The sequence below is a fragment of the Panthera leo genome, chromosome C1 (assembly GCF_018350215.1).
Source record: "Panthera leo isolate Ple1 chromosome C1, P.leo_Ple1_pat1.1, whole genome shotgun sequence".
Taxonomy (NCBI): domain Eukaryota; kingdom Metazoa; phylum Chordata; class Mammalia; order Carnivora; family Felidae; genus Panthera; species Panthera leo.
In genome coordinates this window covers 138,046,182-138,072,198 of record NC_056686.1, presented here as the reverse complement: position 1 = coordinate 138,072,198, position 26,017 = coordinate 138,046,182, and the positions used below count along the sequence as shown (strand labels likewise).

At 34.3% G+C, this 26,017-nt stretch overlaps 1 protein-coding gene across 10 annotated transcripts in view; it reads left to right on the top strand.

The window, feature by feature from the left end:
- ORC4 (origin recognition complex subunit 4) overlaps positions 1-26,017 on the top strand; it is an 81,778-nt gene that overhangs the window by 7,405 nt on the left and 48,356 nt on the right. For 2 of the 10 annotated variants that reach the window (XM_042948734.1, XM_042948728.1), the window contains exons 1-2: positions 6,391-6,471; positions 17,710-17,765. The exons of 4 other annotated variants lie outside the window; for them this stretch is intronic. The gene's annotated coding sequence lies outside the window, so the exon portion shown is untranslated. Of the gene's footprint in view, positions 1-6,390; positions 6,472-17,709; positions 17,766-26,017 lie in introns of those variants that run through there. 4 more of the 10 variants (XM_042948729.1, XM_042948730.1, XM_042948733.1 and 1 more) reach the window with 2 other exon arrangements.

Here is a 26,017-nt window from a genome sequence, read left to right as displayed (position 1 = left end):
GCAGTGTATTTTCTCTAAAAGCTGTGTTGTAGCTAATAACTATTAGACTTCTGTCCAATGTGTTATATACAGCATCATCCTGATGCAATGTCTGATGGGTATCATGTTTTAAACTTAGGTTGAAACGAATTTTACATGTGTAACATGTTTAGAAGCTAAAATAAAATGTTTATTGTTCTAGCACTGAAAACTTTATATAGTCAAATTATATATTACTTGATTTAAATGTGCAACATGATTTTTTAAAATTCAAAAAAGGTAATATATTCAGTGTAAAAGTGGTGAGAAAAAATGAAGATAATCTGTTATTCCTGCACCTGGAAACAATTCTAAGATGTTGATTTATGTAATTTTAGTCCTTTTAATCTGTTTCTATGGATTTATTAACAGCCAGATCATAAAGTTTTGCCGTGTACTTTTATTTTTAAGAAAATGTTTATTTTGAGAGAGAGAGGACATGGGAGGGGCAGAGAGAATGGGAGAGAGAACCCCAAGTAGTCTCCATACTGTCAGTGTAGAGCCTGACCTGGAGCTTGAACTCCCAAACCATGAGATTATGACCTGAGCTGAAATCAAGAGCCACCCCAGTGCCCCTTGTGTACTTTTAAAAGAAATAATATGTAACTAATATCTTTCCAGTATATTACATACTGTTACAAGATAGTACTGTGTATATTTGCTTTATATTGTAGAAATAACCTGCCAGCCTCTGGGAGTTATGTTCCTAAATAGTGCCATGATCAGTGTTGACAAGAACAAACTATAACAATTTTTCTTATTTTTGTATATAAATATTCTTTTTGCGTTTGTTAATTTTTGAGAGAGAGAGTGTGTGTGTGCGAGGCAGGGAAGGGGCAGGGAGAGAGGGAGACAGAGGATCTGAAGCGGGTTCTTTGCTGACAGCAGGGAGGCCAATGCAGGTCTTGAACTCAGGAACTGAAATACCATGACCTGAGCTGAATGAAGTCAGGTGCTCAATCGACCGAGCCACCCAGGCGCACCAGATAAATTAGTTTTAAAGTATTTTTACTCATGTGTGTGTGTAAGTATGTGTTTTTCATGTTTTATTTTTGAGAGAGAGAGAGAGATAGAGAGAGAGCACCTGCCCATAAGCAGGGGAGGAGCAGAGAGAGAGAGGGAGACAGAGAATTAGAAGCAGGCTCCAGGCTGAGTTGTCAGCACAGAGCCTACACAGGGCTGGAACTCATGATCCCTGAGATAATGACCTGAGCTGAAGTCAGCGCTCAACCAAGTGAGCCATCCAGGCGCCCCTAAAGCATTTTTAAAGTAGCTAATATTTCCTATGAATTACCATTATTGTTTTGCAAACTTTTCTGTACGGTCATATTTTGCTAAAACATTTTGTCTATACATTTTACTTTACAGAAATTTTACTTCATTTTATAATCTGTATTAGTAACTTGAAACTATGTTTTTGGTACTTACATTTCATTTTCACAAATGTTCTGTAAGTTTGTGTTTTCATCTCTGTTTTTCACAAATTATCATAGAGTAAAGCAGTTTTGAGTGTGTATTTTTGCATGTTTTTTGGGGTCACCATAGTTGTCCACATGGAAGAGTAAGAATTGTGACTTTTGATCATTTCTTCCTTTCTTTTGGATTTTTTTTATTAATAAACTTTTTTAGAGCAGTGTAAGGGTTTAGAGAAAAATTAACTTGAGAGTACAACAATTTTCCATATATTCCTACTGGCCTAGGTCCCTTAGCATTAACCCAGTTTACCTTATTATTAGCTTCTTGTCTAGAGTGGTATGTTTGTTACCATTGATGGACCAGTATTGATACATTAGTATTAAGAAAAGTTCATAGTTTAGATTAAGGTTTACTCTGTGAGTTGTACATTACAGGTTTTGAGAAATGTATTATGACATATATCCACTGTGACAGTATCACAGGAAAATCATTTAGCTGTCCTAAAAGTCTTCTGTGCTCCACCCATTTTCCCTTCTCTTGAATTCTTGGCAACCATGATCTTTCTGAGTATCTCCATAGGTTAGCCTTTTCCATCCATAGAGCTGGAATGATACAGTGTGTATCCTTTTTCAAATTGTCCTTTGCCCCTAGCAATATGTGTCTAACTTTCCTTCATTTCTTCTCATGTCTTGATAGCCCATTTCTTCTTAGCAGCAAATAATATTTCATCTTATGGATGTGTCACAGTTTGTTGATCCATTTACCTATTAAAGGATATCTTTGTTGTTTCCACTTTTTCGTAATTATGAATAAAATTGTTACAAACAATCTGGTGCAGGTTTTGTATGGACATAAGTCTTTAACTCATTTGGATAAATACCAACAGGTCTGATTTCCAGATTGTGTGGTAAGAGTATGCTTCATTTTGTAAGAAACTGCCAAACTGTCTTCCAAAGTAGATGTACCATTTTACATTCTAGTCTGCAGTGAATCAGAGTTCTTATTATTGTATGTCCTCACCAGCATTTGATGTCATCATTTTTTGGGTTTAGACATTCTATCAGGTATAGAGCAGAAATATCATTGTTTTAATATGCAATTTTCTAGTGACATATAATACTGAGCATCTTTTCATATGCTTATCACCTATATATTTTATTTGGTAAGGTGTCCAGATCTTTTGTCCATTTTTTAACTGGGTTGCTTTTTTTTCCATTTTATTGTTTAAATGTTCTTGTATGTTTTGTATACCAGTCTTTTATCAAATCTGTGTTTTGCAAGTATTTTTTTCTCAGTCTGTGGCTTGTCTTCATTCTCTTAACAGTGTCTTTTATAGAGCAAAAGTTTTTAATTTAAAATTCAGTTTATCAATTTTTTCTTTCCCAGATTGTGCTTTTGGTGTTGTACCTAAAAATTCATTGCCAGACACAAAGTCACACAGATTTTTTTCTGTGTTCCTTTTTAGAAGTTCTACGGTTTTGTGTTTAATGTATAGGTGTATGTTACATTTAATTTTTGTGAGGTTTAAGTGTTCTGTCAACTCAGTTTTTTACCTGTGGATGTCCAGTTCCAGTACCTTTAGACTTTTATCTTTTGAATTATCTTCTCTTCTTTGTCAAAAATATTTTTGTGAGTCTATATCTGGGTTTCTATTTTGTTCTATTTATTTATTTATTTTTCTATTTTTTTCACCATTACTACACTCTGCAGTTGACCCTTGAACAACACAAGTTTTAGGGTTGCAACTGCCTGTACAGTTTAAAATGAGTGTGTAACTTTTAGTTCCTCCCAGAACTTCACTACTAATAGCCTACTGTTGACTGGAAGTCTTAACTACTGATAACATAAACAGTTGATAATACCTGTGTTGTATGTTATATATAATATATGCTATATTCTTAAAATAACCTAGAAAAAAGAAAATGTTAAGAAAATCATAAGGAAGAGAAAATACACCTACAGTATTGTACTATATTTATTAAAAGAAAAAAAAATGTGTGCATATAAGTGGATCCAAGCAGTTTAACCCTTGTTGCTCAAGGGTCAATTGTATACATTACTTTAGCTTTATAGTAAGTCTTGTAGTAGGGTAGTTTCTGACCTCCAACTTTGTTCTCTTGCAATATCATATTGGCTCTTCTGTGTCTTTTTCCTTTCCACGTAAACTTTAAAATCAGTTTATATCTACAGAATAACTTTAGAATTTTGATTGGGATTTCATTGAATCTATAGATCAAGATTGAAAGAACTGACATAATAACAATACTGAGTCTTCTTATCCATGTAAATGGAATATCTGTTCATGTATTTAGGTCCACTTTGATTTTTTTTTAATCAGATTTTTTTAGTTTTCCTCATGTAGAAAGTAGTTGACATTGGTATATTAACCTTGTATCCTACAACTTTGCTTTAGTAGTTTATTAATTTCAATAGTGTGTGTGTATTCTTTGGGATTTTCTCCATTCATGATCTTACCATCTACAAACAGATGGTTTTATTTCTTCCTCCCTATCTGTATACATTTTATTTCCTTTTCTTGTCTTACTGCATTAGCTAAGTGTTCAAGTATCATTTTGAATACCAGTGGTGATCCTTCTTGATCTGAGTGGGAAATCATGTAATTTCTCACTATTAAAAATGGTGTTAGGTGTAGATATATTTTTTTAGATGTTTTTAGCATTAAAGAAATTCCCTTCTAGTCCTGGTATTTTTGAATTGGTATTGGATTTTGTGAAATGCTTTTTCTGCATCTCTTGATAAAATCATATTTTTCTTTTTTTATTCTATTGTTATGGATTAATCATTTGTTTTAGGAATGGTGAATGAGTCTGGCATACTTAGAATGAATCCCACTTATTTTTATGTATTGTGTGATTTAGTTCACTACTACTTTGTTGAGAATTTTTGCATCTGTATTCATGAGAGATATTGGTATATAGTTTTCCTTTCTTGTAATGTCATTGTCTGGTTTTCCTATTAAGGTAATGCTTACCTCATACAATTAGTTAGAATGTATTCATTCACCTTTATTTCCTGGAAGAGACTTATCATTAGTAGGGAATTACTATCATTTGTTCCTTAAATGTTTGGTGGAGTTTACCAGTGAACCTATCTGGGCCTGATGGTTTCTGTTTTGGAAGGTTATTTATTGACTCGATTTCTTTAATACATATAAACATATTCAGATTATTTTTCTTGCATACATTTTGTTAGACTTTGCCTTTCAAAGAAATGGTCCATTTCATCTAGGGATCAAATTTGTGGGCAGAGATGTTGTTCATAATTTTGCCTTATTACCATTTTAATGTTTAAAGGATCAGTGCTGATGGCCTTGCTTTCATTTCTATTAGTCATTTGTGTCTTATCTTTTTAAAATATTTTGTTCTTAGCCTGGCAAGATGTTTATAATTTTAAATTTAAACTGAGCCAGTTATTTTGTTGATTTTCCTGATTGATTTCTACTCTAATTTGTATTATTTCATTTGCATGGTTTTGGTTTGCTTTTTCTAGTTTCTTAAGGTACAGACTTAGATTATTGAGTTTTAGGTTTTTTCCTGTTCTAGTATATGTGTTCAGTGCTATAAATTGTCCTCTAAGGATTTCTTTTGCTGCATCTCTTTATTTGGTTAAGTTCTATATTCTTTTTCATTTCATTCCCAATTTTTATTTTTCTTGTTTTTTCTTCTTAGGCACATGTATTATTTTTATTTAGGAATGTGTTATTTAATCTCCTTTTGGTGAGATTTTCCAGGTATCTTTTTATTTTTTGTTTCTAGTTTAATTTCATCATGATAGAGCATGCTTTATCTGATTTCTGTTGTTTTAAATTTGAATATTTTATGGCTTAGAATGTGATTGGTGAATGTGCCATGTGAGCTTCAGAAGAATGTGTTTTCTGCTCTTGTTGAATGCAGTATTCTATAATTATCAGATCCATTTGACTCATGGTACTGTCCAGTTCAGGTAGGTCTTCTCTGATTCTCTATCAATTACTGATAGGGGGATATTGATGTCTCCAAGTATAAGAGTGATTCATCAATTTTTTCTTGCATTTGTATCATTTTTTGCTTCATGAATTTTGACTTTCTGTTGAACATGCACACATTAAGTAGTATTGTCTTATTGGAGAATTAACTACTTTATCATTATGTAATACTCTTTCTTTCTGATATGCCTGCCTGCTTTGAAATTTGCACTATCCAAAATTAGTATAGCTACTTCAGCTTTTTGATTAGTGTATATCTTTATCTGTCTTTGTACTTTAATCTATGTCATTAGATTTAAAGTAGGTTTCTTGCAGACAGCATATAGTTGAGTCTTGTTTTTCTGCTCACTCTGATAGTCTTTTTTTTTACTTGGTGTATTTACTTTGACCGCTGTTTAAAGTACTCACTGACATAGCAGGATTAATATCTACCAAATTTATTGCTGTTTTCCCTTTGTTGCTCTTGTTCTTTCTTTTTTTTGTCCTTCACTCTTTCTTCTGCCTTCTGTGGTTATAACCATGCATTTTACATTATTTCAGAGTTTTTTGCTCTTTCTCAGGCTATAAATTATACTTTTTGTTCTCAGTGGTTATTTTAGAGTTTGCAGTATACATGTATAAGCAATCCAAACCCATTTTCAAAAAACACTATACCTTTTAATGGTTAGCAAAAGTATCATGCAATAGAGTATTCCTAATTCCTTACTCCGATCCTTTATAAAGGATAGTATATGCTATACTGTTAAGCATATCAAAGCATTCTTTACTTCTGTTTTAGGGGTTTTGATTTTTGCTGTTTCCTCTTGATTCATTCTTAGAAATTCCATCTCTGCTTACAATGCTTGTTTGTAATTGCATGATACCTGCTTTTTCCATTAGAGCCCTTAACATGTTAGTTGTAGTTGTTTTATACTGCCAGTCTGCTAATTCCAAAATCTTAGTCACATCTGAGCCTCGTTTTGTCTTTTCAGGCTATGTCTTTTTTCCTTTTAGTGTGCCTTGTAACATTTTGTTGAAAGCCAGAAATGATGTACTGTGTATAAAGAACTGAGGTAAGTAAGTCTTTAGTGTGAGATTTTTATGTTTATTCAGCTTAAAATTAGGTTGTGTTTATTGTTTGCTGCACCCTTAGGTGTCAGAAACTAAAATTTCTTCTTGTGTTCTTGCTTTTGTCTCCAACTGTTTTCTTTGGAATTCCCTAGAGATTTCATAAACAAGGTCTGAGAGTTCTTTCACTTGTAAACCCCTACTTTAATACAGGAGCCCTGTTAATGTGGTGGGAAGATGTTGAGGGAGGAGAAGCATCATATATTCCTGTAATTAGGTCTCAGTTTTGTGTGTAAGAGAACCTATCCCCCTGAACATAGTACCTATACAGGTACTTCTCAGATTCCCCCACCCTCAACAAGTAACACACACATTATCCCTTTAGAGGAGTCATGAAGGGAAGAAGGGGCTAGAGTTGGGTATTTCCCTTCCCTAAGAGAGCTGGACTCTGGTAAAATAATTTGCTTTGCAGGCAAGCCTTGTTAAAGAGGACAGAATGCTCTAGATATATTTCAGTGTGTCTACTTTTCCCGTATCCCTGTTGCAACAGGAAGAAATTTTTTCTGATCCTTGTTAGAAGATCAGAAGGGTCTAGAGAACCTGGAAGGGTACTTGGAGGTAAAACTCAGAATAAGTGTGGGGTCTTCCCTAAGACTGGCCCTCCTGGGGTTTTTAACTCTTAAGCTTTTTAACATTGAACCTCTAGCAAATTGTCAGTCACATTCTAATTTCGTATATTTTGGAACTGCCTCCAGTGCAGTCTCTGTACCTGGGCTTCTGCTCCAGTAAGCTATGATTCTCTATATCTGCCTGTGTCTAATATTGGAAGACACAGTGCCCTCTGACCTCATTCTTACAGATCTAAGAAGAGTTGTTGTTTTTCAGTTTGTTTAAGTTTTTTCTTGCTATGAAGAGAAGAGTGTCAACCTCCAAGCTCTCATTTACATGCTGGACAGAACCTTGATCCTTTTTGAATAAAAATTTCTGGTTTTGTTTGTTTTTACTTTAAAATCAAATTAGTGAAGACTGTAGTTGAAGTTTTTCATTGTGTATAGTGATGTAGTTAATTAACTTCCTACCACTAGCTATTTAATTTTTCCTTTTTATAATCAGAATTATATTAAACATCCTTATAGCTAGGTATCTGTATATATCTGTAATTATTTCTTTTGAGTAAATTCCTGCAAGTGGAATTGCAGGATCAAAGTCTGTATTAAATTGAGCCTTCTAGTAAAGATGTGTTTGTACCATTATTTTGTGTTGCTTCAGTTAACCACAGCCTTACCAATACTATTACCTTAACTCAAACATTTTACTTTGTGTGCCAAAATAGTACCTCACTTAATCTTTTTAAATTTAGTTTTAATGGGAAAGAACTATATTTTAAAGATGAAATTCACTTTGTTCTCTTCCTCAATTTTTTTATTCAAATGTAATTAACATACAGTTATTAGTTTCAAGTGTGTAATATGATTCAGCAATTCTGTACCTTTCTCAGTGCTCATCAAGATAAGTGCAGTCTTAATCTCTGTTAAGACTATTTGAACCATCCTCTAACCCACCTACCCTCTGGCAACCACCAGTTTGTTCTCTGTACTTAAAGAGTTTGATTTTTTGACTTTTTTCCCCTTGTTTCCTAAATTCCACATATGCACAAAGTTCTATGGTATTTGTCTTTCTCTGATTGACTTATTTCACTTAGCATTATACCTTCTGGGTTCATCCATATTGTTGCAAATAGCAAGTTCTCACTTTTTCTTTATGGCTGAGTGATGTCCCTTTATATGTGTGTGTTTATGTGTATTTCAGTATGTATGTACATAACAATTTCTTTATGCATTCATGTATGGATGGACATTTGGATTGCTTCCATATCTTGGCTATTATAAATAATACTGCAGCAAGCATAGGGATTCATATATCTTTTTTAATTAGTGTTTTCGTAGTCTTTTGGTCATTACCTATTAGTACAATTACTGGCTCACTTGGTAATTGTATTTTTCATTCTTGAGGAACCTCCACGCTGTTTACACAGTGGCTGCACAAGTTTGCATTCATGCCAGTAGTGTACGAGGTTCTTTTTTCTCCACCTCTTCACCAATACTTATTGTTTCTTGTGTTTTTGATTTTAGCCATTCTGACAGGTATAAAGTGATATCTCATTGTGGTTTTAATCTGCATTTCCCTGGTGATTGGTGATACTGAGCATCTTTTCATGTGTTTGTTGGTGATTGTGTATGTCTTTGGAAAAATGTCTGTTCTAGTCCTCTGCCTACTTTTTGTTTGGATTATGTTCTTTTGGTTTTGAGTTGTGTCATTTCTTTATATATTTTGGAAATCAATCGTTTATCAGATATATGTCCTTTGCAAATATCTTCTCCCATTCAGTAGATTGTCTTTTAGTTGTGTTGATGGTTTTCGTTGCTATGCAAAAGCTTTTTGTTTTGGTGTAGTCCTGCTACTTTAATGTTGCTTTTGTTTCCTTTACCAGAGGAGACATACCTAGAAAAATGTTTCTATGGCCAACATCAAAGAAATTACTGCCTATGTTTCCATCTAGGAATTTTATTATTTCATGTCTCCCATTTAGATCTTTAATCCATTTTTAGTTTATTTTTTTAATATGGTGCAAGAAAGTGGTCTGATTTCATTCTTTTGCATGTAGCTGTCCAGTTTTCTGAGCACAATTTGTTGAGGAGATTGTCTTTTCCCCATTGTATAGTCCTGCTGACTTTGTCATAGAGTAATTCACTATAAAAGCATGGGTTTATTTCTAGACTTTGTTTTGTTTTGTTGATCTGTTTATACTTGTGCCAGTATCATACCATTTTGATTATTACAGCTTTGTAGTATACCTTGAAATCTGGGATTATTGTATGTCCAGCTTTGTTCTTTCTCAAGATTGATTTGACTATTCAGAGTTATTTTGTGATTCCATACAAATTTTAGTATTATTTGTCCTAGTTCTGTGAGCAATCCTGTTGATGTTTTGATAGGAATTTGTATTCAATCTATAGAATTCTTTAGGTAGTATGTACACTTTAACAGTATTAATTCTTTCAGGCCATTAACATATATTTTCAAATTCTTTAGTCAGTGTTTTATGGTTTTCAGAGTATAGGTCTTTCACTTTCTTATGTTTATTCCCAGGTAATTTATTCATCCTGGTATAATTGTAAATAGGATTGTTTTCATAATTTCTCTTTTTGCTATTTCATTATTAGTGTATAGAAATGCAACAGATTTTTGTATGTTAGTTTTGTATTCTGTGACTTTCCTAAATCCATTTATCTTTTTTTTTTTTTTTTTCCAGTTATCAGTTCTAATGGTTTGGTGGAGTCTTAGGGTTTTCTATATGTAATACCATGTTATCTGCAAATAAGTGAAAGTTTTACTTCTTCCTTAACAATTTGGATTCCTTTTATTTGTTTTCCTTGTCTGATTACTGTGGCTAGGACTTCCAGTACTATGTTGAATAAAAGTGTTGAGAGTAGACATCCTTGTCTTATTTCTGACCTTAGAGAAAGGGCTCTCAGTCTTTCCCCCACAGAATATGTGAGGTGTGGGTTTTTCGTATATGACCTTTATTATGTTGAGATGGGTTTCATCTAAACCAACTTTGTTGAGAGTTTTTATCATGAATGGATGTGTTACTTTGTCAAGTGTTTTTTCTGCATTTCCCGAGATTATCCTATGGTTCATATCTTTCTCTTGTTAATGTGATGTATTATGTTGATTGATTTGATTGTAAATACTGAACCACCCTTACATCCCTGAAATAAATCCCACCTGGTAATGGTGAATGACTTTTTAATGTGTTGTTGGATTTGGAGTGCTGTTATTTTGTTGATATTTTTTTTTGTAACTGTTTTCATCAGAGATATTGGCCTGTAGTTTTATTTATTTGTTTGTTTTTTTACTCTTGCTTGATTTCTCTAGAATTAAGTATTAGTGGTAATAGTGGATATATTCATGATTTTATTTGTAATACCGTTTACAGTGGGTTTTGATACCTATCGTATTATAACTGAAGAACCAGATTTTTCCAAGTCCAACATGGGGCTTGAACTCATAACTCTGAGATCAAGACTGAGCTGAGATTAAAAGCCAGAGGCTTAACTGAGTGAGCCACCCTGGCGCCCCAATCTTTTACTTTCTAAAAGATACCTTTTTTTATTTATTGGACTACTGGCTAATAAATATTTGATCCAGAATCTTTTATTCTGTTTATGAATTCTGTGTGAGCCTCATCTGCAGTGATATTTTTTGCCTTTTGCCAAGTTTTATTAACAAAGCTTATATCAGGTGCATAGAATAAAGTACGAAGGCCTATATATTTTTTTTTCTAGATTTTGGAATTGTTTAAATCCCTATAAACTTCTTTTTTGAATATTCGTAAAAAATTAAATTTCAAGGGTTGTCTGGGTGGCGCAGGCAGTTAAGCATCCGATTCTTGATCTTGGCCCAGCTCATGATGATTTCATGGATCATGAGTTCAAGCCCACATTAGGCTCTGCACTTCTGGTGCAGAGCCTGCTGGGGATTCTCCTTCTCTCTGCCCCTGCCCTTCTCTTTGCCCCTCCCCGCTTGTGTTCATTCTAGCGTGCCCTCTCTCTCTCTCCCTCTCAAAATGAACATAAAAAGAAATTTAAATTTTAGAACTCCTTGGTGTGCTATAGCTATTTTTGTGCGAAGTTTTGAGCACCCTTCCCATTTCTTTTGTGATCACTGATTTTTTCATGTTTTCTGCCTTTACTTTTCTTACTATTTGTTTTGTTAATAATTATTTTGTCATTTTTCTGCCTTTTTTTACATTATGCACTTTTTCACTTAAACTTTTTTAGTTTTTTAAGTTAAATGTTACACATTTCACATTTAGTTTCTTTAATAATAAGTTTGCAAGCTTGTTTAATGCCAAGTAGTTCTGCACCCAGTTCCAACAAAAGTATTGGAGGGAGTGTTCCCCACACCACCAAGCAATTCTCAGACCCTAGCTGGGTGGCCTCCAATTCATCTCAATTCTGACATTGTTTACTTAGAGATCATATCTGATTCCACAGTTTAAGAGCTCAGTCCTATAAAACTACCTCCCCACCCCCCACTTCATATGCCAGTCACAGGTTGAAGTTGTCACCTGTTCTGACTAACCTGCTGTAGATCAGAGGTTCCAATGTTCCCCTGCTATTGAGTGGCTCACAGAATGCAGAAAGACATTTTATTTATTAGGTTAGCAGTTTATTATAAAAGGACATAACTCAGGAGCAGCCAGGTGGATGAGATGCATAGGGCAAGGAATGTGGGAAGGGGTGTAGACTTTAATGTCCTCTCTGAGCATGCCACTCTCCCTAAATCTCCCCTGTGTTCACCAACCCAGAAATTCATTGAACTTCATACTTTTGGGATTTTCTTTTACTTTGGGAAGCTTCATCACACAGGCATGATCACCCAGGCATGATCTATCATCATCTCCATTTTCAATTCTCCCTTCTCAAGAGAATACGGGTGGGGCTGAAAATTCCAAGCTTCACATCATGGCTTCCTCTTTCTAGTGACTGGGACCTATCCACAATTCCACTAAAAGCTGCCTCATTAGAACAAAAGAGACTCCTGTCAATCAAGAAATTACAAGGTTTTCAGGAGCCCTGTGTAGGAACCAGGGTCAAAGATAAAATATTAGAACCACAAAAATGCTCCCAGTGCTCTTAACACTGAGGAAATTACAAGGGTTTCAGGAGTATGTGCAGGAACCAGGGCCTGAGATCAATATTTTTGTATTATCTCAAAAATACCAAAAGTTTTTCTCTGGATTTTGTGGGGTTTTTTGTTTTTCTTTATGGTAGGGGAAATTTACACTATTTATGATCAATTCTCTATTAATAATTGGATTATCACTATTAGTGTTTTTTATAAATTCTTAAGTAGGCAATATTGGTTATCAGTTGCTATGCAGCACACTGTTTCACAACAGTTGCAACCAGTAGTGTTTTAAAACAACAAGCATTTTTTTCACACGGTTTCTGTCAGTCATGAATTCAGGAGCAACTTAGTTGGATAGTTGTGGTTCTTCAACTCTCATGAAGTTACAATCAAGATGTTAGTTGGGGTTGCAGTCATCTGAAAGCTTTACAGGAGCTGGAGAATAGTTCACTCACATGGTTGTCAAGTTTCTACTGACTCTCGATAAGAGGCTTGGTTACTTACCATATGGACCTGTTCATAGAGTTGCAGGACTTCATTGCATGACAGGTAGCTTCCCTCAGAGTAGGTGGTTTAAATGAAATCAAAACCTATCCTCGGAAGTCACACTCTATTATTTTCACAATATCCTCTTGGTTATACTGGCCAGCTCTATAATGTGGTAGTGTTTTGGTTACAGACATGCATACTAGAAGTTAAGAACCACTGAGGGCCATTTTGGAAGCTAGTTAAAATAAAGTGGAATTACTAAATTTTCTTTTAGGATGTAAGAAAAACCTTGCATTTTGAGTATGAGACCTTTTCTTATGCATGCCTGTCTTCTGAAAAAGCTCTCACTTTACGTAGAGAATTATAGTTTTGTGCATTTGAGTTGGATAAATTGAACTGCTGAGTTCAAAATTAGAGATTGGTAGGAAAAAAAACGGGGGGGGGGAGGGGGACACCTGGGTGGCTCAGTTGGTTGACCATCCAACTCTTGATTTGGGCTCAGGTCATGATCCCAGGACCATGGGATTGTGCCCCACATCAGGTTCTGTGCTGAGCATGGAGCCTGCTTGGGATACTCTCTCCCTCTCTCCCCCTCCCTCTCCCTCCTCTTCCTCATCTCCCCCACTTTTACTTCGATGCTGTGTCTCAAAAATAATTAAAGATTGGTAAACTCCTTTACCATTGATTTTCCTCATCTCTTTTATGGTTTTTGGCCTCTTCCTTTATTTTTAAAAAAAAAATTTTTTTTAACATTTATTTATTTTTGAGACAGAGACAGAGCATGAACGGGGGAGGGTCAGAGAGAGGGAGACACAGAATCCGAAACAGGCTCCAGGCTCTGAGCTGTCAGCACAGAGCCCGACGCGGGGCTTGAACTCACCGACCGCGAGATCATGACCTGAGCCGAAGTCGGCCACTTAACCCACTGAGCCACCCAGGCGCCCCTTGGCCTCTTCCTTTAGATCTTATAGTTATTCTAGGGTCCTAAGAGAACTTAGGTTTTATGGAAGTCTTTTACAAATACTGGGTTATAATATCCTCTGTTTAGTCAGTGTGCTTTATGTCTTAACAGAAGTTTTTCAGCATTCTGGTCATCTCATCTTTTTAGCTTACCTGATGGTATAGATTTGTTCTTTTTATTGTCAACAGGAGCCTAATGGTTTGTCTCACAATTATGCAGTGTAGTCTGGCTCCAAGGGGAGAAAAGACTCCTCTTTGCTTTCGTGTGTATTTACTTCAAAAAGACCATTTTTTATTAGCAAGCATATTGCACCGCAGATCTAGTGTTGGGAATTCTGTGTTTGCTTACCTAATGCCTTTTCAAGGAAATAATGTGGGTTTCATGAGCTACCTTTATCTTATTTAAGAATTAGGAAATTCATTGGTCAAATGTATTTGAACTTTTTCAGCTAGAAGAGTGAGTGCTCCCTGTAGCCAGTTAACCAGACCAGTGCTTTTGTTTATTGTTGGGAGTTTTGTTTCCATGAGAGTGATTTTTATTTTTGTTTTCCTTATGTCACTGATTAAAGAATACATTTTTTTTTCCGAATAGAGAATGGTGTTTACATAAGAAGAGGTGTATAAAAAGTGACACAAATATAGGAAACAGTATATTTGAACCTGTCTGTCCACAGTTGATCATCAGTTAGTCCTCTCATTGACAGCCCTTTAACCTTGGGTGGGTGGGGATGGGTTGCAGAAAAGGATAGACATGTTATTGCACCTGAGTTCTTAACCTGAATATGCCTGCAACTGGGTCTCTGAGTAAATTTGTGTCTCATTTTTTTCTTATGTAAAAATGAGGGAGTTATGTTTGATGATCTTGCTAAAAATAAGTATCACTTTTATGAAGACATTTTGGGTATTTTATTGCCTTAAACTCATCATGATGAGCAGCTATTTTGCAGTACAAGGAAAAATGTAAGTTCCTGAGAATTCTGGTTTGGAGTGTCAAAAAGATAAAGTTTTCCTCTGAATTTGTACCATGTTATATAAGAAAAAATTCTAAGCTGTCCTTTTAAAGCAAAAAAAAAAAAAACTTGTTGGGGACTCTCTCCCTTTAAAAAAATCCAACTATTTGGAAACCTAATTACAGTATAAATGTTTAAACTTATATTTTTATCTGTCATGGCAGAGTTATCTAAGCATGCTGATGGGTGTAGGGAGTGTATATTCATTAATATTCATTAGCAAACACCATGGGAGAATATAATTTTGGGCCCTAGTACTCAAATTATAGGAATTTGATCTCCCTGTTTCCTGCACACGTTGAAGAGTCTCATTAGAAACAACAAACTGTTCTTAAAGTTTTTAGGATAAATTGTAAGATTTTGGGATTACATGGGGTTATTTCTAGAAATTCTCAAAATTTTTTTCCAAAGGCAGTGTTTTCAGTCTTTTTTTCTTCTAAAAGTAGTTTAACATTTGCTAATTGATTCACTGAGGTTGTAGCATATTGTATTTACATTTACATAAATTTATCTGTGAACATGTCAAAGGAAAAAAACTAAATAGTGGGGAGGATTCTATTCATTATTCTTCTTAAATCAACATATGCCCTGGAGTAATTGCACTTGCAAGCAAATACGATACTGTACAATATTACACTTTATGTCTATAAAGTATACCATATACTTTTCAAAAAAAAAAATCTATATACACGTGTTCTCTCCTTACTCACTGATTTTAGAAGCCAGGTCTTAAATCGACTCCTATTTTTGGTACCTTCCTCCATTCAAAACAAAATGATGTTTTTGTTGATTCAAGTCTTTGTTGTCTTTATGCTGTTTATCCACCTAAGTAAGCATATTAGCTTTGATTCGCAGCCTTCATTCCTCTTTCTGTTCAGCATATTTCTAGTCACATTCCATGTGCTCAGAGAAAATAGAGTATAATTGACCAGTATAACATTTAGGATAAAGTTACAAGCTAAATCAATGCTGGTAAAATGATACAATGCATTTCAAAAGCTGAAAGGATTTCTAGATTATTTGCAAATGTGTGTTGCGTCTTTCATTAGCCTATATAATTCAAAAGTGAATATATTTTAAATGTGTGCTTTAAAGAAGTGCTCTCAATATTTTTTTTTACACTAATACAAAATTGATACTTATTTATATGGGATGTTTCATGGTTAATAATCATAAAATATTGCAGTAACTTATAAATGCCTTTTTTTACCTGAAGATTTTGTGTTGTTAAACCAATGATTTTCCCAATGAGAGTATTTACTTATTTTGTTGACTGCTCATCCACCAATGTTCTTAGAAACAACTCCGTGGGCATATTCATTAATATGAAGATTCTAATAGTACTTTACAAAGTACTGTATGTATCTATGCACATAAATGTACATAGATACATATGTACATGTATGGATAGGTCTCCATGTGTATATGTGGTTCCAGGCACATTGCTATGCAGTACTGAAAACTAAAAGGTAAGAGAGAGCATGGCTTTTCTGGAGAATTGTAAACCTTTGAGTCTGAATTATTTGGTCAGTTTTGAGTATTAGACATTATAGAATTTTTTCCTTCATTTTAATATCAATGAAGAGAATAGCATGTCATTATGTAATTATACTAAAGATGATTAAACCTTGAATTCATTTGAGCCTGAGTGAGTTTCTGAGTAAATTGTGTCCCCTCTATTCACTGAGAACAAATGAAGAAGAAAAAAATTTAAGAAGTTGTCAGGAGTTACTAGTTACTTTACTGTGGATGAGTTATATCTAGAAACAACAAAAAAACAATTATTTGGGATTATTTGGGATTACTCTTCAGCTCTGGGGAACTCAAGGAAACATCTCACCAGAGGCTCTGCCTAACTTGACTTAATTACTAAATTCACATAATATCATAGATAGCATTTCAACTTGATCCTTTTAGGAAGTACTAACAATATGTTTGCTAGTCTGTAAACTTGGAATTTATACCTATTTTGTCCCTTATTTCTTCTACCTTCAACCCTTCCTTTAGTCTTTTCCTTGCTGCAAACACTCCAACTGGCAAGAGATAAGTGTGGAAACTAATTCTAGCTGGCTGAAAAACATATATTCTTACCTCAGTTTCATCTTAAAGAATAATGACAAAATGTGGAAACCGCCCACAGATTTCTCCTAAAATATTTCTTGTTTTACAATATTTGACTATTTATCCAATCAAGGACATTTTTCTAACTTAAGAGAGGCAAAGTTCTAATGTTTTGTACATTCTTACTGTTCTTTGAAAAATGTCAGCCATACTGAGTTAGACACTAAGCAGTAGTAGAATTTGTATTTTTACTTTTACCTAAATTAAAGATTGATAGTGGTATTATTTTCAATTTTTTTTCTTCATCATTGGAGGTTTTTTTTTTTTTGTTTGTTTGTTTTTTAAACCAGGCATTCTTGTCACAAAGTAATACTCTCTGCTGGAACTTCGGAGTTTTGTTTAAAAAAAAAAAAAAAAGTCTTGTAAAAATAATGATTGTATGTTTTTCATTTTCAGTCCCATCCACCAATTTTACATAGATTTTGTAGGAGTTCTGTTAGTAAATTTCATCTTTTCTCATTGTAAATTGGGTGTTTTTCCAAACTGATTGTAAAGGTGTGTTTTTATATTTTTAACAAATTGATATAAATAAAGCTCATTCTGCTCTTTATAAGTATATGTGTTAGAAAGTCTTCTTCATAAGTGTCAATTGTATATTTATAAAGATTTTTATAGATAATACATCATTTTCAGACACAAAAATCAGAGATGAAAACATTTTTAAAATGCTTTCTCCATAGCACAAATTTCTTTCAAAAATCTTTCTTTCCTACCTTTATTTTTAAAGTTCTACTTATTTTTGGTTTTTCTCTTTCCTTGTCCTTGTCCTTGTCCTGTCCTTCCCCCCCCCCCCCCATAGTACTTGAATTAGTTCATCTTCCTTTAAAACGTCATAACAATACCTTTAAGTTCATTATCCATCCAACTGGACTCACACACCTAACTCATATAGTAAAAAGCTGAACGTGAATAAACATGGTGCAATTTGTAACCCCTATCTTTTACTTACTTCCCATTCTTTCTTAGGGCTCCTAGATTGCTGTTGTGACATGACACGACTAGCTAACACAGATCAAGTGGAGGTATTAATGTCAATTTATATATTAAATATTATCTAAGCTTAATTTAATTCTCATGTTTTAGATAAATATTTTAAATAGAACCCTTTAAATAAATACTTGTTTTACCTGAGGGAGGGTTTTTTTTGCACCAACTAGTTTGGAGCCTATTCATCTGCAGGGTAGGAAAGACTCTTTATTATGTCTTTGACCTACTTGGACAATTTTAAAACTAAGTAAATGGGACATATTCTCACCTGTTTTCTCTTGTAAATGCTTTCTTTGGTATACAGTGTTACAGTTCCTGCTCACATTACTAGTGCAGGCTCCATTAAAATTTTTTTCTCCTTGTAACTTTACTGACTATTCCCTTGAAAAAGAAGTGTTTGCTCCCCCCCCCCGTTTTTTTTGTATGACCTGATATTTTCTATTTAAAAAGTGAGCATTTGAATCTAATAATTTACAATTCTAGAAATCAGAAGATATCCCTATTCTGCAAAGTTTGCTGGGGTTTTTTGTCTTTGTCCATTACTTTACTTTTTTAATTGTTGTAGTGTTGTCTCTGTGCCAAAAATCAGCTTCAGGTATAAAATTACAATTTCTCAGGTCTCTGTGAGCCTTCACCTTTCCCTGGATATGTATCATGACTTTCTAATTCCCCTCATTTGTACAGTTTCTTTTTAATGTCCTAGTCTGTAATCTCTGGCTTCCGAAAAGAGGAAGAAAAAACTAAAGGGACGGAAAGTGGGCACTAGCCTTTTTATTCCCATGGAAGTTATACCTGCAGGAGAAAGAGGGACTTCCAACAATAAGGGGAAATGGAATAATAATGGCATCTTGTCTCTCTATTTCTGAGGTGAAAAGCCACCATCAACACAAATCCCTGACATTTGGGCAACAGGATCCCTTTGTCACCAGTCTGTCACCATAAACTATGTGCAAGATGCTCAAGGAACAGGTTCATAGTTGCCTGCCATTGGGCTCAGTAGTGGGGGATAGATAGCTGCTACTGAGCAAAGAGCTGAAATTAACCAAAATTATTGGCAATTTGCTTTCCAAGTCTTCCTCTGAATATTAAAAACCGTAAATAGACTCCAGAGCTCCAAAATACTTATATTGGATTCTTCCCTGTACAGTTGCTTTCTAGGTGTGGAGAAGGATTCCTGGTGCTTCCTAGGTTCCATAATCCATTTTCCCATCATCCCCCAGGACATTTCTTCATTATTAGATATTGCAAGGACAAGTATTCTCTGATTTCATTTTGCTCAATGATCCTTATCCACATGGCTCCTTATTGGCTTTCCAAAGTTTCTGTGATAAATAAGTATTACTTCTGAATGTTAAGTTTTTTTATCTCAAAAATACAGATGTTTATTAAAAACCTAAGTTGTAGGGGCACCTGAGTGGCTCAATCTTCTAAGCATCGACTTTGGCTCAGGTCATGATCTCATGGTTTGTGGGTTTGAGCCCCACATCAGGCTCTGTGCTGACAACTCAGAGTCTGGAGCCTGCTTCAGCTTCTGTGTCTCCCTCTCTCTCTCTGCCCCTCCCCCACTCGTATGTGTACGCACCAGTGCTCACTCCCTCCCTCTCTCGCTCGCTCTCTCTCAAATAAATTAAAAAAAAATCTCTCTGCCCAATTTCTACTCTTAATAAAAAGTGGACTGTATGTTCTTTAAGACCCCTTTCATTACTAAATCCATGAGTTTATTCCTTGTTTTGTACTTTCACTGCTTTTTCTACTTTTATATTCATATATCTTATTCCAGTCAGACTTTAAGCTTTTTGAGGATAGAGACCAACTTTAATATTTTATCTTTCCCATAGTACTTCTCATAGGGCCTTGTAATAAGTACCCATTCACTAAATATTTGTTAAATTGAATTGGTTGAGAATCTTTGTTATTAGCTTGGTGCTACTTGGTTTTCTCATTATAATACAGGGAGGCAGTTATACATTTATTTATTTAAATAAATATTTAATCATTTTTTTAGATTGCATTTATCTTCTATTTTGTTTGTAATGTCATTCCAGGTAACAATCTCTATTTAATGGGGTGAAAATATTCCTTTAAGCAGTGTCTGAAACTGAAACCATAATCATTTATACATATATATATATATATATATATATATATATATACACGCATAGACACACAAATATGTTGTATAGCCATCTTATTTATGTCTTGAGTCAAATTAGTCAGGAAATGTTAATCACCATGTAATAATACTACCAAAAAATTTATATCTAATTTACACAGCTGGCAAGTTGAGTACCTAAAATCTGTGGCATAAAAGGACTTAGTGACTTAAAGCAACAGTATCATTTTGGTGAAACAATGTTTTTTACTTTGAAATATTTATTAAATCAATTCAGTAATTTATTGAGCAGCTTATTCTCAGCTATAGCTGGTGGTTATCAAAGCAAGTGCCATAATCTGTGCCTTTGTAAGATTTGATAACTTGAAGTTCTTTTAGATATTACCAGTTACAATTTGGTTTTATCTTATAATACAGATATTATATCCTGTTACTGATCAGCAAGCTGGGAGATATTTGGTCAATTTACTAAACTTAAAAAAATCTGGTTTTTTTGTTTGAATTGGTGAAATATTACTCAGCCATAAAAAAGAATGAGATCTTGTTATTTGCAACAACATAGATGGACCTAGAGGGTATTATGCTAAGTGAAATTATGCTAAGAGAAAGACATCCCTTATGATTTCACTTATATGTAGAATATAAAAACCAAAACAAATGAATAAACAACAACAAGATAGAAACAGACCCAGAAATACAGAAAATAAAGTGATGGTTGTCAGAGGGGAAGGGAGTGGGGGGGGGGGGGATGTGCAAAATGGGTGAAGGGGAGTAGGAGGTATAGGCTTCCAATTATGGAATGTATAGGAAAGGTACAGCATTTCCTCATGGAGGTGAAAGGTACAGCATTTAGAATATAGTCAATGGTATTGCAATATTGTTGTATGGTGACAGATGGTAGCTACACTTGCAGTGAGCAAAGCATAATGTAAAGACTTCTTGAATCACTATGTTCTCTACTTGGAGCTAATGTAACATTATGTGCCATCTGTAGTTCAATTAAAAAAAAAAAAATCTGACTTAAAAGGACTTCCCCAGGAGTTTATCCAAGTTGGTTTTCCCTGAATCGTTTCTTATTCTGTTAGTCTCAAAGACAATGATTAGAACCAAACTAAGATGAAGACATTAAGTTGGCTGTGCCTACCTGGTAGATCTATGTTTGCCATCTCTAGGCTGGGAAAACAACTTGACATCTTGCTGAATATTGAGCTCTATTTGGGAATACGTTATTACTGTCATTTATTTCTTTTCTTGTTATGTTTTTACAAGTTAAGAGATTTTCAGAATAATCACTTTTATGTTTTATTGTTGGCCAGAGTTAATTTAAAATATATGATGTAGAGACAATGACGTATAGATAGAGGCTCTGAGTGAAGGTTGGAGCTGAGGAAGGCATTATGATAAAGAAGAGCTATAAGTGCCCATTGAAATCTCAGGAGCAGTAAAGGACATGTTTCATAATTTTTAGGAATTAGTCAACATGTAGTTTTTGGAAAGAATAGAAATGGGTAATTACTGTGATAAATAAGCCACCTCAGTTGGTAAGTGGAAGCTGAATATACACATGATTGTGTCTTAAATTAATGTAGTCATCCTGCTTTGTTTAACATCTCTTTAAAAGTCTAAAATTCCACATATAGGTTTGCTAAGTATCCATCAAGGAATATATTTTAGTGTTTCACCTTTTAACATTTCTTCTTCAATTAGTGTGAGTTGTAGGGACCATGGAAAATGTAGATAGGCTACTCTGAGCAGGCAGCTTCATGTGACATAATTTTATAATTCCTGTCATTTTGGTCATTTGTCAACATAGGAACAAATTTCAGTGGTCAGTACCTTTCTGATTTACAATTTAGAAGTGCTCTGGAATTGGTGTGGTGAGAATCTTTCCACCCTCTCTATATATCCACCTTTATGTGTATGTCAGAACTGAGTAGAATGACCTAAGAGAGAAGTCAGAGCTACATTGCAATTCACTTATTTGAGCCAATAGTGAAGAGCAGTGGTTCCTAGACCTGGTAGTAGAGCAAAGTTCATCAGAGAACATTCTGTAGACCCAGATTTATGACCAAGACACGCAAATCATGTTTTAGAAGAATTTTCCCAGGCAATTAATGATATTTGGGAAACTTACATAGAGTAAAGCAAATAATTGATTCTTTGTGTATGTTTCTAATTATAGTTTAAGGTTACCCTTGGGTCCAAAACTTCATTAATGCCAGCTGATTTTCCTTTGCCTTTTTAAAATAAAAAAGCGTAATAATTTGTGAGCTTGTACTCTTGTTTTGTGAGAAGAATGCTTTCACTGGACCTACTGCATTTCATTGTACATACCACATTAAAGGTACCTCGCTGGGTGCACAAGGATATAAGAAATAATAAAGAGCAGAATCCCATCATAGATGAATTGGCTATGATCTAACTACCCTTTAGTTTGATTCCACTATACTACATGATCCTGAGGAATGTTAACAGTATAATTAGGTGAGAAGAATGATTAACATTCAGACATTTTATTTTTTTATTACTTATTTATTTTTTTAATGTTTATTTTTGAGAGAGCGAGCGTGAGCAGGGGAGGTGCAGAGAGAGATGGAGACAGATCTGAAGCAGGCTCCAGACTCTCAGCTTTCAGCACAGAGCCCGACGTGGGGCTTGAACTCACAAATTGAGAGATAATGATCTGAGCTGAAGCTGGATGCTTAACGGACTGAGCCACCCAGGCACCCCGACATTCAGATACTTTAAAGATGCCTGTTCTGTGTAGCTTTAGCTTTTTCTCTATTGACAGCTTCTAGTGAAAGTAAAATCTTGGGTAGCATAGCCAGGAAGCCTTTCAAGTTTAGTGCCTTAGCTCTGGACATGTAAGAACATCTAGAAGACCGTTAATGAAAAACAAATTTTATCTGTTTGTGTGTGTGTGTGTGTGTGTGTGTGTGTGTGTGTGTGTGTGTGTGTGAATATTCCATGAATGGTATGCTTTATTTGGCTGTTGTGTGAATGAATATTCTGGCTTGAGTAGCTTCATATGTGCACATTTATGCATGGGTAAAATGACATTGTTTATTTTTAGTTATCTGGTTAAGAGTTTTTAACATCTTCAAGTGTGAAGGTTTTTTTTTTTTTTTTAAAAAGTCATTGCCTCATTTGTATTCTGAACCCTTTGGTGGTAATATATATAGAGAGAAGGTTATATAATTAAGAATCAACTTTAACTCTCGCATAAACATGTACAATAAATAAGGGCAGGTAATTAATTAGGTTAAATATCTATTCACCAAGACCAATGCATGGAAACATCAAGTAAATAGGAAGAAAAGGTGTGGTTTTTGTTTTTAAATTTTTTTTTTTTTTTCCTGCTTTACTGCTCTTCACAGGGTATCTGTGGTAGCTTCTCTGCATTTTTTAGGCTGTGAGGTCATCACATCCTCAACAGTGTTTGAAGCAGGTGGCCTTGGGCAAAAAAGTACCTTCCTTCTGTGGATATTGGCAATAAATTCTTCTGATAACGATCTTATATGGTACACTTAACTGCTCAAGAGATCAGTGTCTAGGGAAGTGGACAAATTAACACAGACCTAAGTTGCTCAGGTTTTATAAAAACAACCCCTTTGTCATTTACCAGCAATTCTACAGGCATGTTCTGTGACACTATTCCAGTTTTTTTTCCAACACTATATATCAGAATAATAATTTATGGCACTAAAAGGGGGGAGGGGCGGATTCTACCCCTAAAGATTCAGATCTATTGCCCTGGGATTTTTTTTTTTTTTTTTTTTTAATGACCATTCATCCATTTTGCTCATGTCTACCTGAATACTACTTGTTCTTTGCCATTGACCACCCACTTGGCATCATAGTAACTGACACAGCCTAACAGTGCCACACCATTAGTGCTTTTCTCATCTTGTCATTGGAACTGTGAGACTGTAATCTTCAGTTAGCACCATTATTTAGCTGGCTTCATCAGAGCAAATGTTTGTCCTATCTCCTGAATCAAGCACATCTTATTGTTCTTTTTATATTAAGTGCTTTTCATGTTGTTTGATACCAGTCTGAGACTGGTACTAGGTTAATAACTATTTTCCAAAGTATTTTTTAGACACTAATTTTTACTTTTAATTTTTTTTAGCCTAGGGATTTTAATTTTTCCCAAGAAATCTTGACGAATCAAAAACTGTTTGTAAAAACATTGTCTTCTATGCTGTTAAAGCATATATATCAAAACAATTTTCAAATTCTTTTCAGGAAAGATTTTTGGGTTTCTTTTAAATCAGGGGACAACATGTAAATGTAAAAGATCCAGGCAACCAAAAGAATCTCTCAAGTATATCACAGAATGTATACTGTTTTGGAATGTCCTCCAAAGTCTCTCTGAATTATCAGATGATAGGACAAAACCTTTATTACTTTTCAGTAACTAGAGGAAAGAAAAACTCTTCTCACTTTCTTATTCTACTTGTGGTTTATGTTCAGTGGTCTATTTTTCTATCTAATAGGAAGCTTTCTAGCATATTTGTTTATTTACCGTGATAAAAGTCCCTTGGCTTCCTGGTGTCTTTCCTATTCCAAATTCTCCTGTTTTGATGACCCTTAGATAACTATTTAAGTGTGATCCTTAGATACTGTTTACCTTTAGGCTTAGCTTGGTTTGAAGAGATGTTTTCTATACCCATGGATTTCTTTACCTTCTGTGGTCTCATCAGTTTTACCAGGTCTGATGTGGAATGCAAGGTAATCAAGTCAATTTTCTCAGTAGTACACAAAATATGGTTTGGGGACAAGCAAGAGGAGCATCATCTGGGAACTTAACAGAAATGCAAATTCTCAACCACTACCCCAGACCTATTAAATCTGAAACTCTGGGGATGCTGCCCAGCAATCATCTCTTCCAGGTGTTGAATAGCTTCTTACAATTAGTGATTTGAGGTCTTTGGGATCCATGTAACTATAGACTGATCTGCCCATAATTTCTTTTTATTATACCAGTATTTAAAACTGTATTTTGTATTGAGCAAAACTCAGTAAATGTATACCATTGAAGTAGGCTCTCATAGTTCTGAGGTACCTTAGTTGAAGTTGCACTTGACATTTATTGCATTGTCAAAGAAGTACTGTCACAGAAATTGTTTAGAATAAGATGATGTGCTTCTGCACCCCTCTCATCCTCATTTTGGTTCTTCTCCAATGTAATGTGATAATTTAGAAAGGGTACTGTGTTCACTGTGCATGGGATTTGACAGCATGGCATATCAAGTAAACCATTTAATTTAACCCCCACAATACCCAGTGAGTTAGATAATAGTTTTATCTCAGTTTTGCAGAGGAGAAAACTAGGACTTAGGAAAGTTAATTTGCAAAAGTGACACCACAGAACAAGAACCCAAATCTAGGCCCTGCTAGTAACAAAGCTCTTTAAGGACACAATATTGCTACCAATTTCATTTCTCTAGTTCTCCTTTTCCTTGGCTCTTTCTGAATTTGCGTTTATCTTAAATTTGATATAAATGGTCTTTACCATTTACTTCTCCTTATTCACAGTTCTAATTTGAATAATGTTCTTAAATATATATATATGTGTGTATGTATATATATATATACATACACACATATATATATATTTAGTTTCATCACTTGTGACTTTCTAAGAAAAACTAAAAATTTCTAGAAAAATTCTGGTATCTTCATATTCACTTCTTATACCTTTACTTTTTTCTGGTTTAATTTCAAAAATGGAAATCTTTTCATATATTCAGTAAAAGGTTTAAAGTCTCTATTGCCAAATTTTTCAGACATGCTAAAATGCATCTAGCATTTTCAAGTTTGAAATGAGTAAGGAGAATATTCCAAATCATGGCAAAATTACAAATTAGAAAAGGAAAAGTGTAGCTGTTGACTAGTAATTTTAATCTTCATTTGGAATAAATATTCCTCCTAAACCTCAAGGTTTAATTGAAGGCAGTAAATAAAATATGAAATATACAACCCTAATTCCAGAAAGAATATTTTGCTAATTTTTTTAATGTTACTAGCAAGCTGTCAGTCACTTATAAAAAGATAAAAATTCCTGATGTCTTTGTCTAACAATAATTGACGTTAGCTTCTTTTGAATCACCAGACATACAGCTTTATATGCTTTGCAACTTGATTTAAAAATTATTTCTTAAAAAATTT